Source organism: Chiloscyllium punctatum, chromosome 50 (assembly GCF_047496795.1).
Source record: "Chiloscyllium punctatum isolate Juve2018m chromosome 50, sChiPun1.3, whole genome shotgun sequence".
NCBI lineage: Eukaryota > Metazoa > Chordata > Chondrichthyes > Orectolobiformes > Hemiscylliidae > Chiloscyllium > Chiloscyllium punctatum.
In genome coordinates this window covers 45,157,658-45,169,866 of record NC_092788.1, presented here as the reverse complement: position 1 = coordinate 45,169,866, position 12,209 = coordinate 45,157,658, and the positions used below count along the sequence as shown (strand labels likewise).

Genomic DNA, 12,209 nt, shown 5'->3' with positions numbered 1-12,209 from the left:
GTGTGAGAGAGGGGTGAGAGAGAGTGGAAGAGAGAGAGGGGGAGAAGGGGGAGATAGAGGGAGGTGAGAGAAAGTCTGTGAGAGAGAGGCGGAAGAGAGAGGGGGAGAGAGACAGGGGGAGGGAGAGGGGTGAAAGAGAGGGTGAGAGAGAGAGTGGGAGAGGGGGAGAGAGAAAGGGGGTGAGAGAGGGGGTAAAGAGAGGGGGAGAGAGAGGAGGGAGAGAAAGGGGAGAGGGTGAAAGGGGGAATGAAGCGATAGGGTGAGAGAAAGGGGGTGAGAGGGGGAAGAGAGCACGAGAGGGGCAGAGAGAGAGGGTAAGAGAGTGAGAGGCGGGAGAGAAACAGGGTGAGAGAGATGGGTTGAGAGTGCGAGGGGGTGTGAGCGAGAGAGACAGGGTGGCAAGAGAGAGAGAAAGGTGCAAATGAGCAGGAGGGAGGGGATGGAAATGAGACAGAGAGTTTGAGAGCGAGAGAGCGCACGAGAAGGGGACAAAGAGAGAGAGAGCGAGCGAGAGAGAGAGAGAGATAGCGAGGAGGCAGAGCGTGATAGGGAGAGATAGAGGGCGATCCAGTGACAGAGGGATGAGAGAGAGAGGGATGGGAGGGGAGAGAGAAGTCGGGTGAGAGAGAGAGTTTGGGTGGAGAGTGAGTGAGGGGGTGAGAGAGAAAGAGAGGGTGAGAAAGAGAGAATGAGAGTGAGGGGGTGAGAGAGAGAGTCAGAGAGAGATGTCTCAGGGAGGACCAGTCCAGCAGAGGTGAAAGCAGGTCCCTCACAAGATGATGTGAATGAAGCCTAGAATGTAGCTGTTCCTTCCCCAGCTCTGTGTCTATGTCCTGTCTTCCAGGTCTGAATACAGAAGGTCACTAACCCCTCCCTGTGCTCTTCACTGTGAGTGATCTTACCGACTGCAGGATTTACTGAAGGCTCCAGACCTCCCTCTTCATGTCTCTCTGACTGACCAACCGTCTTTGATGTGGTTATGGACGAGACAAGAGTTAGGAATTCGGCTGAGACAGGAACATCCAGATGACCTACAGGAGAAAGAGAAACAGACAGAATGGGAAATTAGACTGATGCAGTGAAGGTTACACATGGAGAATGGCACTGAGTCCACAGTGATCTGGAAAATCCCTGTCTCCATCCCTGGCCTGTGCTGCTGTGTCCCTCTGGAATGGAGAATTCTGTTGGCTCAGGATCTGGAGTAGCTGCAAGAGTGAGAGACGCTGACAGAGGCAGCAATCAGACCCACACAGTGAGGGATACCACATGGAGAGAGACTGAGTGATATCACCAGAGTGCAGGAAGGTATCAGGATCACACAATGGTCATGATAAAAGGGTTGTGATTCATGGTGCACGGGGATCAGTACTCAGTGACGGTTGACCTACGAGTGGGACAGGTGATGGCCTCGTGCTATTCTCACCCGACTGTTCATCCAGATGTTAATGCCAATGTCCAGTATAACCCATCTAACTGCCTAATATCCTTTTAGGAAGGAAATCTATTATAGGCAGCGGGTCTGGCCTACACATGATCCAGACCCAGAGCGATGGGGTTGACTCTAAACTGCTCTCTGTAATGATCCAGCAAGGCACTCAGCTCAAGGGCAGCTCGGGGTGGGCATGCGATGCTGGCCAGCCAGAGACAGCAACATCCCATGAGTGAATTAAACACAACACTGCTGGGAGCAGTGTCCTGGTCAACCATGTCGGTAGGCTTATGGACAGGGCTTTAAACTGACAGAGAGGATGCAGGGCCAGGGTTCAGGTGAAAGGAACTTTCCAAATCCAAAGAGAAAATGGTGATGTAACTGAAGACAAGCAGAAAGGAACAGGAAGAGACAGAGTTTAACTGAAACTGTACATCAGTGAATTGGACTGTGACAAGAAATTGTGGAAAGAGTCAATTGTAATGTTCTTTTTTGGAATGGATAAAGTCTCCGCAATAAGGTGGATGGACTGGGGCACAGAGATAAATGAGATTTAGTGGTGACACGGTGAACAAAAGGTGGAACATGAATATTTTATTGTTCACCTCCTTGAGGGGTGTCAGGGAGTGCAGGATGGGTAACCCTGACAGTAATGAGTAACAAAGGCATTACAGAGAAAGCCTTTGGCCTCAGATGATGAAGCTGAATCAGTCTGAATGCAGATTCTGGGTAACGTGTGTCAAAAACACAAGCAGGAGAACAGTTTAGAGGCTGCCTAACAACATTTCATTGCTCAACCCTGTTACACATTCCAATGTATTCCTGTGTAATACAAAGGCACTGTGATAATTCTGGGAGACTTCAGTCTTTGTATAATCTGGGACAGTCACATCGGCAAAAGGGATGTTCTCCGAACTCCTCTTTGGATGTTTGTGTCAGTGTTTCTTTGAATAACACGTCGTGCAAACAGCCAGGGAGGTGACGATCTCAGATCGACCGTTGGGTGATGACGCTGTGGGAAGGAGTAATGTCACACTGAGATATCCTCTGGGAAATTGTAGTGTCGTGGAATTCAGCGAGATGATGGATTTTTAAAGTGACCATAAAGCACACCCTACAATCACAACCAAAGCCATTGACATGTGTTTGAGAGGAGAACTGACCAAGGTAAACAGGGGAAACAGTGAAGTGTATGGCTGGAAATGGACAGTGCAAAACATTTACAGTCAGAGAGATGGACAGCACAGAAACAGGGCCTTCGGTCCAACTCATCCACACCACCCACATATCCTAACATTATCTCATCACATTTGCCAGCACTTGGCACAAATCCCTCTCAACGGTTCCTGTTCGTATACCCATCCAGATGCCTTTTAAATGCAGTAATTGTACCAGTCTCCACCACTTCACCAGGCAGGTCATTCCATACACGCAACACCCTCCACATCAAAACATTGTCCCTTAGGTTCCTTTTATATCTTTCCCCACTCATCCTGAACCTAGGCCCTCCAGTTCTGGACTACCCCACCCCAGGGAAAAGACCTTGTCTGTTAATCCTATCCATGCCTCTCATAGCTTTATAAACCTCCATATGGGTTACCCCTCAGCCTCAGACATTCCAGGGAAAACATGCCCAGCCCATTTCACCTCTCCCTTTAGCTCAAATCCTCCAATCCTGTCAGCGTCTTTGCAAATCTTTTCTGAACCCTTTCAATTTACACAACATCATTCCAAAAGGGAGGAGACTAGAATTGCACGCAATATGCCAAAACTGGCTTATCCAATGTCCTGTACAGCCACAACATGACCTCCCAACTCCTCTACGCAATGCACTGATCAGTAAACACAAGCATACCAAACTCCTTATTCACTATCCTATCAACCTACAATTCTCCTTTCAAGGAACAATGAACCTACACTCCAAGGTCTCTTTGTTCAGAAACACTCCCTGGGACCTTACCATTAAGTGGATCAGTCCTGCGAAGAGTTGCTTTCCCAAAATGCAGCCCCTCCCATTTATCTAAATTAAACTCCATCTCCCACCCCTCAGCCCATTGGCCCATCAGTTCACCATCCCTTTGTAATATGAAGTAACATTCTTCACTGTCCACTACACCTCCAATTTTGGTGTCATCTCCAACCTTACTAACTATATCTGCTGTGTTCACATTCAAATCATTTATATCATTAATGGAAAGTAGTGGACGCAGCACCGATCCTTGTGGCACTCCACTGGTCACAGGTCTCCAGGCTGAAAAAAACACCCTCCACAACCACCCTCTGTCTTCTACCTTCGTGCCAGTTCTGTATCCAAATGGCTGGTTTTCCCTGTATTCGGTGAGATCTATCCTTGCTCTCCAATCTCCCATGTGGAAACATTTCGAATACCTTACTGAAGTCCATGTCGCTCACATCCACCTCTATGCCCTCATCAATCCTTTTGTTACTTCTTCAAAAAATATCTTGAGCCATGATTTCCCACGTACAAAGCAATGCTGACTATCCCCAATTAGACATTGCCTTTCTGAACACATGTAATTCCTGTCCCTCATGTATCCGTCTCTCAAGTGCCCACGACTGACGACAGGCGAACCAGTCTGTAGTTCCCTGGCTTGTCCTTACCACCCTTCTTAAACAGTGGCACCATGTTAGCCCAACCTCCAGTCTTCTGGTACCTCACCTGTGAATATCGATGATACAAATATTTCAGTAAGAGGCCCAGCAATCACTTCTCTAGCTTCCCACAGAGATCGAGATTACACCTGATAAGGTCCTGGGGATTTATCCACCTTTAACCATTTCAAGACATCCAGCACCTCCTCCTCTGTAATGTGGACATTTTGCAAGATGACATCATCTCTTTCCCAATGCTACTTCTCAAACCATCATTCTATTCTTTATCTTCCATGTCCTTCTCTACAGGAAATACTTGTTCAGTTCCTCCCCCATCTCCTGCAGCTACACGTGCAGGCTGTCTTGATCATTGAGGGGCCCTATTCTCTCCCTAGTAACCCTTTTGTCCTTTTTGGATTTATAAAAACATTTTGGATTCTCCTTAAATCTATTTGCCAAAGCAATCTCATGTCCCCTTTTTGCCCTCCTGATTTCCCTCTATCCCTAAACAACACTGCACTCACCCCCTCCCTGACTGATCCCTACCCAACACTGCACTCACCCCCTCCCTGACTGATCCCTACCCAACACTGCAATCTCCCCCTCCCTGACTGATCCCTACCCAACACTGCAATCTCCCCCTCCCTGACGGATCCCTACCCAACACTGCAATCTCCCCCTCCTGACTGATCCCTACCCAACACTGCAATCTCCCCCTCCCTGACTGATCCCTACCCAACACTGCAATCTCCCCCTCCCTGACTGATCCCTACCCAACACTGCAATCTCCCCCTCCCTGACGGATCCCTACCCAACACTGCAATCTCCCCCTCCTGACTGATCCCTACCCAACACTGCAATCTCCCTCTCCCTGACTGATCCCTACCCAACACTGTAATCACCCCCTCCCTGACTGATCCCTACCCAACACTGCACTCACCCCCTCCCTGACTGATCCCTACCCAACACTGCAATCACCCCCTCCCTGACTGATCCCTACCCAACACTGCAATATCCCCCCTGACTGATCCTTACCCAGCACTGCAATCACCCCCTCCCACGGAAAAAAAATAACTAGAGAGAAAATAGGACCCTTCAAGGACCAAAGTGGACGTGTGTGCAGAATCAGAGGAATTATTTCCCCTCTGTGTTGACCTTGGAGAAGGACATAGAGGCTTGGGAACTTGGGCAAGTTAGTGATGATCTCTTGGTGTCAGTCCATATCACAGGAGAGGATGTGTTGAATGCATTAGAATGTATGAAGTTGGATAAATCTCCTGGACCTGACCAAACATATCCAACAGCACCTCAAGAGGCGAGGGAAGTTCTTATGGAGTCCCTGCTGATCTTTTTGCCTCACTGTTAGCCACGGGTGAGGTCCCGGAAGACTGGAGGACAGCATATGTTGCGCCCTTATTCAAGAATGGCTGCAAAGATAAACCTGGGAACGATAGATCAGTAAACCTAAGATCCGTGGTAAGTAAGTTACTTGAGAAGATGCTGAGAGATTAGATAGACATGCATTTGGAAATACAACATTTGATTGGCAGTAGTCAGCAAAGCCTTGTGCATGGGAGACCATGCCTCACAAATTAGTCAGCGTTCTTTATTGAAGTGATCAGGAAGTTTGACGAGGGCAGGCCAGGACATCTAGACTCTACAGATTTCAGGAAGGCCTTTGATAAGGTTCCACATGGTACCTTGCTCTGGAAGGTTAGATCGCATGGAATTCAGGGGGCGTTGGCAAGCTGGGTACACAATTGGCTTGATGGTAGGAAGCAGAGGGTAACAGTCAGACTGGAGGCCTGTGACTCGTGGTGTGCCTCAGCGGTCATAGAATCATAGAATCCATCCTCTGTGGAAACAGGCCCTTCGGCCCAACAAGTCCACTGGCCCTCTGAAGATTATTTCACTCAATCCCATTCCCCTACTTTATTACTCTGCATTTACCCCTGACTAATGCAACTTACTTACACATCCATGAACATTCTCGGCAATTGAGCATTGCCAATTTACTTGACCTGCAGATCTTCGGATTGTGGGAGGAAACCGGTGCACCCAGAGGAAATCCACGCAGACATGGGGAGAATGTACAAACTCAGTTGGTGTGGCATGGTGGCTCAGTGGTTGGCACTGCTTCCTCACAGCGCCAGGTACCCAGGTTTGACCCCAGCCTCGGGTGACTGTGTGGAGTTTGCACATTCTCCCTGTGTCTGTGTGGGTTTCCTTTGGGTGCTCCGGTTTTCTCCCCATTCCAAAGATGCGCAGGTCAGATGAATTGGCCAGGCGAAATTGCCTATATTGCTAGGTGCATTTGTTAAGGGTAAATGTTGGGTTGGGAGAATGGATCTGGGTGGGTTACTCTTCAGCAGGTCGGTGTGGTTTGTTGGGCCAAATGGCCTGTTTCCATACTGTAGGAAATCTAACCCTAACAGGATCTAACCCCCACAGAGCATCCTGTGAGGTTGGAATTGAACCCAGATCCGCGGTGCTGTGAGGCAGCAGTGCTAACCACTGAGCCATTGTGCCGCGCAGCTGGTCAGTGCTAGGCCCATTGCTGTTTGTTATCTATATCAATGATTTGGATGAGGATGTTTAAGGGATGATTAGAAAGTTTTCAGATTACACTAAAATAAGTGAGGAAGGTTCTCAGCAATTGAACAGGACCTTGATCAGCTGGGGAATTGGGCTGAGAAATGGCAAATGGAGTTTAATACAGACAAGGGCGAGATCTTGCATTTTGGAAAGTCACATCAAGACTGGGGTTTCATGGGGAATGGTAGGGCCTGAAGGAGTGCAGTGGAACAGAGGGACCTTGGATTCCAGGAGCACGGCTCTCTGAACTCAAGGAGACAGGGCAGTGAAGGAGGCTTTTGGCACACTGGGCCCTTCACCAGTCAGGGCATGGAATATCGAAGTTGGGAAGTTCTGTTGTAGTTGTGCAGGATGTTGGTGAGGCCACACTTGGAATATTGTGTTCAGTTTTACCCACCTTGCTATCGGAAGGATGTTATTGTACTAGAAAGAGGACAGAAAAAATTTACAAGGATGTTGCCAAAACTCAACTAGACAGATAAAGAGAGAGGTTGGACAAGCAAGGACATTTTCTTTCGTGTGTAGGAGACTGAGGGGTATCCTTATAGAGGTGTATAAGATCATGGGAGACATGGATAGGGTGAATGCACTCAGTCTTTATCCAAGGCTTGGGGAATCAAGGATGAAAGGGCATCAGTTTAAGGAGAAAGGGGAAGATTAAAAGGGAACCTGAGGGACAATGCTTTTACCCAGGGGGTGGTACACATACGGAATGAACTACCAGTGCAAGTGGTCGAGGAGGATACATTTAAGAACAATTAAAATGCACTTGGACAAATACATGGAGAGGAACGTATTGGAAGGATTTGGTTCAAGTGCATGGAAACGGGGTTAGTGTAGATGGACCAGTTTGGGCCAAAGAGCCTGTCTCCATGCTGTAGAACTCTATGACTCTATGAGTATACCCAGGTGTCCCATAATACAGAAGCGACCAAAGCAATAGGAACACGAGCAGGGACAAATGTGAAACAGTCCTGCAGAATTTCACAGGAAGCCAGCCTGGCCTTGCAGTGAAGGGTTCCTGGTACAGGAGCTGTGGTGAGATGCCCATAGAGAACCGGGGAAGGAAGCTGGAAAGCTCACTCCACTGCCGATAGCCTGGAGGACCCCCAGCTGGGATAAGGCAGCTGGGATCCGGTCACCCCAGGGAAACCTACAGGCTGTGACCGAGCTTGGTCTCCGACACAATGAGCAGGACAGAAGGTTGCAGGAACATGGAACTACTCCAGTTCCAATTGGGAAGAGCCCAATCCATTGAAAGGAGGGTCTCTGGGGATGGGGAGGCACCCTCAGGTTACATTGACAATCTGGAAGGACAGTGTATGAGCTCCAAGCAGCTGCATGGGTCCTGTACACCTACAACACGGAACAACACACATCAGGCCCTAGTAGGGGGTGTCAGGAGCAAATACAATCCCTAGGGAACTAGGACTCCTCCCAGAATGGGATAATATGTGCCTTTGGGGTTCTACCTCCCCAGGGAGATAATGACAGTCCCCACACTGACACATCCACACCCTCCCACAGATGGGGACTCCCACTGCCTTGGTCTCAGGTCACTGCATCTTTTGCCCCCAGCCCTGACCCACAGCCGAACTCAGATTCCATGAATCCTGTGGTTCCCCAGTGTAAAGCAGCTTATGGTCTCACTCTGTACACAACAGCCATTCCAGGCACCCAGCTGGTGGGCAGCACTAAAAAGGCCACTCTGTTTGATCCTGTCTCAAACCCAGATACATTTTTGGTTGAGACAGACCGACAGTCTGTCATACACGGACTGGATGCTGACAAACAAATTAAATTAATCACCATGTGACTTTGTCCACCAGGCCATTCAGCCCTCCCTGAGGGACAACAGTGAGGGAGGGACATCCATGATGAAATGAAGGCAGCGGTCCTTAATGCTCGAGAAAAGTCCCATCCCGGGTTAGTGACAAACAGCGTAAATATTTGTTCCAGGAGAACACCCACACGAACATGTCTCACTGTCAGTTACAGCAGCTCACCAAGGGCTGGGTTAATGACAGCTGTAAGGACACTTTCGGTGGGGCACTGGGCCGGGTGCGAGGGATTCCAATTATCCCAAGTGACAATGTTAGGATGGGGATCTTTGAAGACGAAAGTATCGGAATTACATTAAAAAAGGTACTTGGATGGGTTATCATGATTCCCTCCCACATGCTGTGGAGATAGAGGGGACATTGACAGGGACCACACTTACGTAAATAGAGAATAGACAATAGACAATAGACAATAGATGCAGGAGTAGGCCATTCAGCCCTTCGAGCCTGCACCGCCATTCAATATGATCATGGCTGATCATTCCCAATCAGTATCCTGTTCCAGCCTTATCTCCATACCCCTTGACTCCACTATCTTTAAGAGCTCTATCCAATTCTTTCTTAAATGAATCCAGAGACTGGGCCTCCACTGCCCTCTGGGGCAGAGCATTCCACACAGCCACCACTCTCTGGGTGAAGTAGTTTCTCCTCATCTCTGTCCTAAATGGTCTACCCCGTATTTTAAAGTTGTGTCCTCTGGTTCGGCACTCCCCCATCAGCGGAAATATGTTTCCTCCTGCCAGAGTGTCCAGTCCTTTCATAATCCTATACGTTTCAATCAGATCCCCTCTCAGTCTTCTAAACTCAAGGGTATACAAGCCCAGTCGCTTCAGTCTTTCTGTGTAAGGCAATCCTGCCATTCCAGGAATTGACCTCGTCAACCTACGCTGCACTCCCTCAATAGCCAGAATGTCTTTCCTCAAATTTGGAGACGAGAATTGTACACAGTACTCCAGGTGTGGTCTCACCAGGGCCCTGTACAGCTGCAGAAGCACCTTTTGCTTCTATACTCAATTCCTCTTGTTATGAAGGCCAGCATGCTATTAGCCTTCTTCACGACCTGCTGTACCTGCATGCTTGCCTTCATTGACTGGTGGACAAGAACACCCAGATCTCTCTGAACAGCCCCTTTACCTAATTTGATACCATTGAGGTAGTAATCTGCCTTCCTGTTCTTGCCACCAAAGTGGATAACCAGACATTTATCCACATTAAACTGCATTTGCCATGCATCTGCCCACTCACCTAACTTGTCCATGTCAGCCTGTAATCTCCTAACATCCTCATCACATTTCACCCTACCACCCAGCTTTGTATCATCAGCAAATTTGCTAATGTTATTGCTGATACCATCTTCTATATCATTTACATATATTTTAAAAAGCTGCGGTCCCAGCACGATCCCTGCGGTACCCCACTGGTCACTGCCTGCCATTCCGAAATGGAGCCGTTAATCACTACCCTTTGTTTCCTATTAGCCAACCAATTCTCTATCCAATCTAGTACTTTGCCCACAATACCGTGCGCCCTAATTTTACTCACTAACCTCTTGTGTGGAGGAACAGGCCAGACCATGGCATTCCCATCGCCTGTCATTTACGAATTCGGCTCCTCTCCCATCAGCTGTGGTCCTAACCACACTCACCTTGATATATTTCGGGATACCGGTGGTTAGGATTGCAGGCTGTAACAGATGGGTCCGATCATGGTGAATAATGCCTGGATACACCCCCAGGGACTGGTAGGTAGATGGAACCCCCTGGGTGATCACCTTAGTTTCATTCATTTGCAGTGTTTGAGTGTTCCTGGCTGGGCCCAGTATTGATTGCCTGTCCGTAGCTGCTCGGGAGCTGGTTTTGGTGGTGAGCTGCCTCCTTGAACTGTTGCAGGTGGTGGACTCACAATGTCCTTCGGGAAGGGAATTCCTGGAGTTTGAGCCAGCAGGTCTCATTCACTCGCATTTATTCTGCTCACTGGATGTTGGCTATGCATCACTATTCTGTATGGATTCTCAGAACAGAATATGTTTTGTCGAAACAGTTTGGAGAGCCACAGTCACTCGGTGGTTAGCACTGTCACCTCACAGCGCCAGAGACCTGGGTTTGATTCCACTCCTGAGCGATTGTCTGTGTGGAGTTTGTACATTCTCCCTCCATCTGTATGGGTTTTCTCCCACTGTTCAATGGTGGGCATTTTTGACAGATTGCCCATAGTGTCGAGAGATATTCCGGTTAGCTGGAACAGCCATGGGAAATGCAGGGTTTCAGAGATATCATCAGGGGATGGATCTGAGTTGGATTCTCTTCAGAGGGTCATTGTGCACTCGATGGGCTGAAGGGCCTGTTTCTGCTCTGTAGGGATTCTATGGAATCACTTATCAGCCATATGACAATCAGTTTGACCAATGTACAAAATGGCTTTCGCTCAAACAGCAGGCTACTCTGACAACAAACATAACCAGCTTTTAAAATTAGGTTTGTAATTCATTGTATAAGCTTCTTTCTATTCAAAAGACTGGGTGAGGCAGGGGGAATGGGTGAAATGTTCCTGCCTCCTTGCTAAAACACAGATAGACAGACAAGAGATGCTGGGTATATTGGACAAGTTATACTCCCAAATCACAAAAGCCAGACAGCAGCCAGATGGTTATCCCATCAGCATAATGTCAAAGGCAACAGTTCCCCTGGGCAGACATATCCCTAATAACGTCTCCACCAAATAAAGGAGGTCCCAGACAGGAAGGTACCGGGTCCTGCTACACAAAGAAACTAACAGGAACAAGCCATCCAAATGATTAGCAACGCTTCAAACTATGAACTGATTCTTTGAATTGGCCAGAAGTATAGAAAGTTCTGGGAAACCATCCAGAAATGAACAAAACCAGGGATCACCTGCAGACTGATCTCTTGAATTTTCTGGAGACTTTCTGAGGTGACCAACATGGCAAGGGACAGAGACCAGCTCACCATCCAGAGAGAGGGAGAGAGAGAGGGAGAGAGAGACAAGCTGAAGGAAAACTCAGGAGCATGGGACAGAGGGAGTGTGAAAAACCATTGAGAGAGAGAGAGCTGGAACCAACTGGAATACTGAGTGTCACCCCTTCAGTCTGTCCATGCTTTAACGCCTGTTTGTCTCAGTCTGACTTCCCCTTCTCTCTTTGTCCTTCTCTCTCCCTGTCTGTCTCTTTCTCTCAATCTGCCTTTCTCTCACACCCTCCCTCTCACTGTCTGTCTCTGCCCCATCTTTCTCTCATCCCCCTTCTCCATCCCCACTTGCTCTCCCTCTCTCTTTTTCTCACCCTACCTTTCTCTTTTTCTTTATTTCAGACCTGAAAGTGCTCACCCAATTTTGACCCCCCTAAAAACATTTGCCCCTTATTTTAACTCTCCTCCCAAATTTATTCTCTTCCCCAGATACCTTCCCTCCCAAATACCTACCTTACCAACTGTGCCCCCTCCTCAAATATTTTGCTGCCCCCCCCCAACATTGCTGTAAGCCCCACTCCCTGAGGCAGAAGGATTTGAGTGGAAAAGTGTGGAGCTGGAAAAGCCCAGCAGGTCAGGCATGAACCATCGACTCTCCTGGCTGACCCGCTGTGCTTCTCCAGCTCCACACTTTGTAACTCTGACTCTCCAGCATCTGCAGTCCTCACTTTCTCACACTGGTAAACGAATCTTGGTTGACTGACTCGCCTGGGACTATTTTAACGTACAGCAAGATCCCAGTCCGAA

At 48.4% G+C, this 12,209-nt stretch overlaps 1 long non-coding RNA gene across 1 annotated transcript in view; it reads right to left on the bottom strand.

The window, feature by feature from the left end:
• LOC140470056 (uncharacterized) overlaps positions 1–12,209 on the bottom strand; it is a 49,888-nt gene that overhangs the window by 29,738 nt on the left and 7,941 nt on the right. The window contains exon 2 of the long non-coding RNA XR_011956322.1: positions 869–1,031. This is a non-coding gene — a long non-coding RNA (uncharacterized lncRNA). The remainder of the gene's footprint in view (positions 1–868; positions 1,032–12,209) is intronic.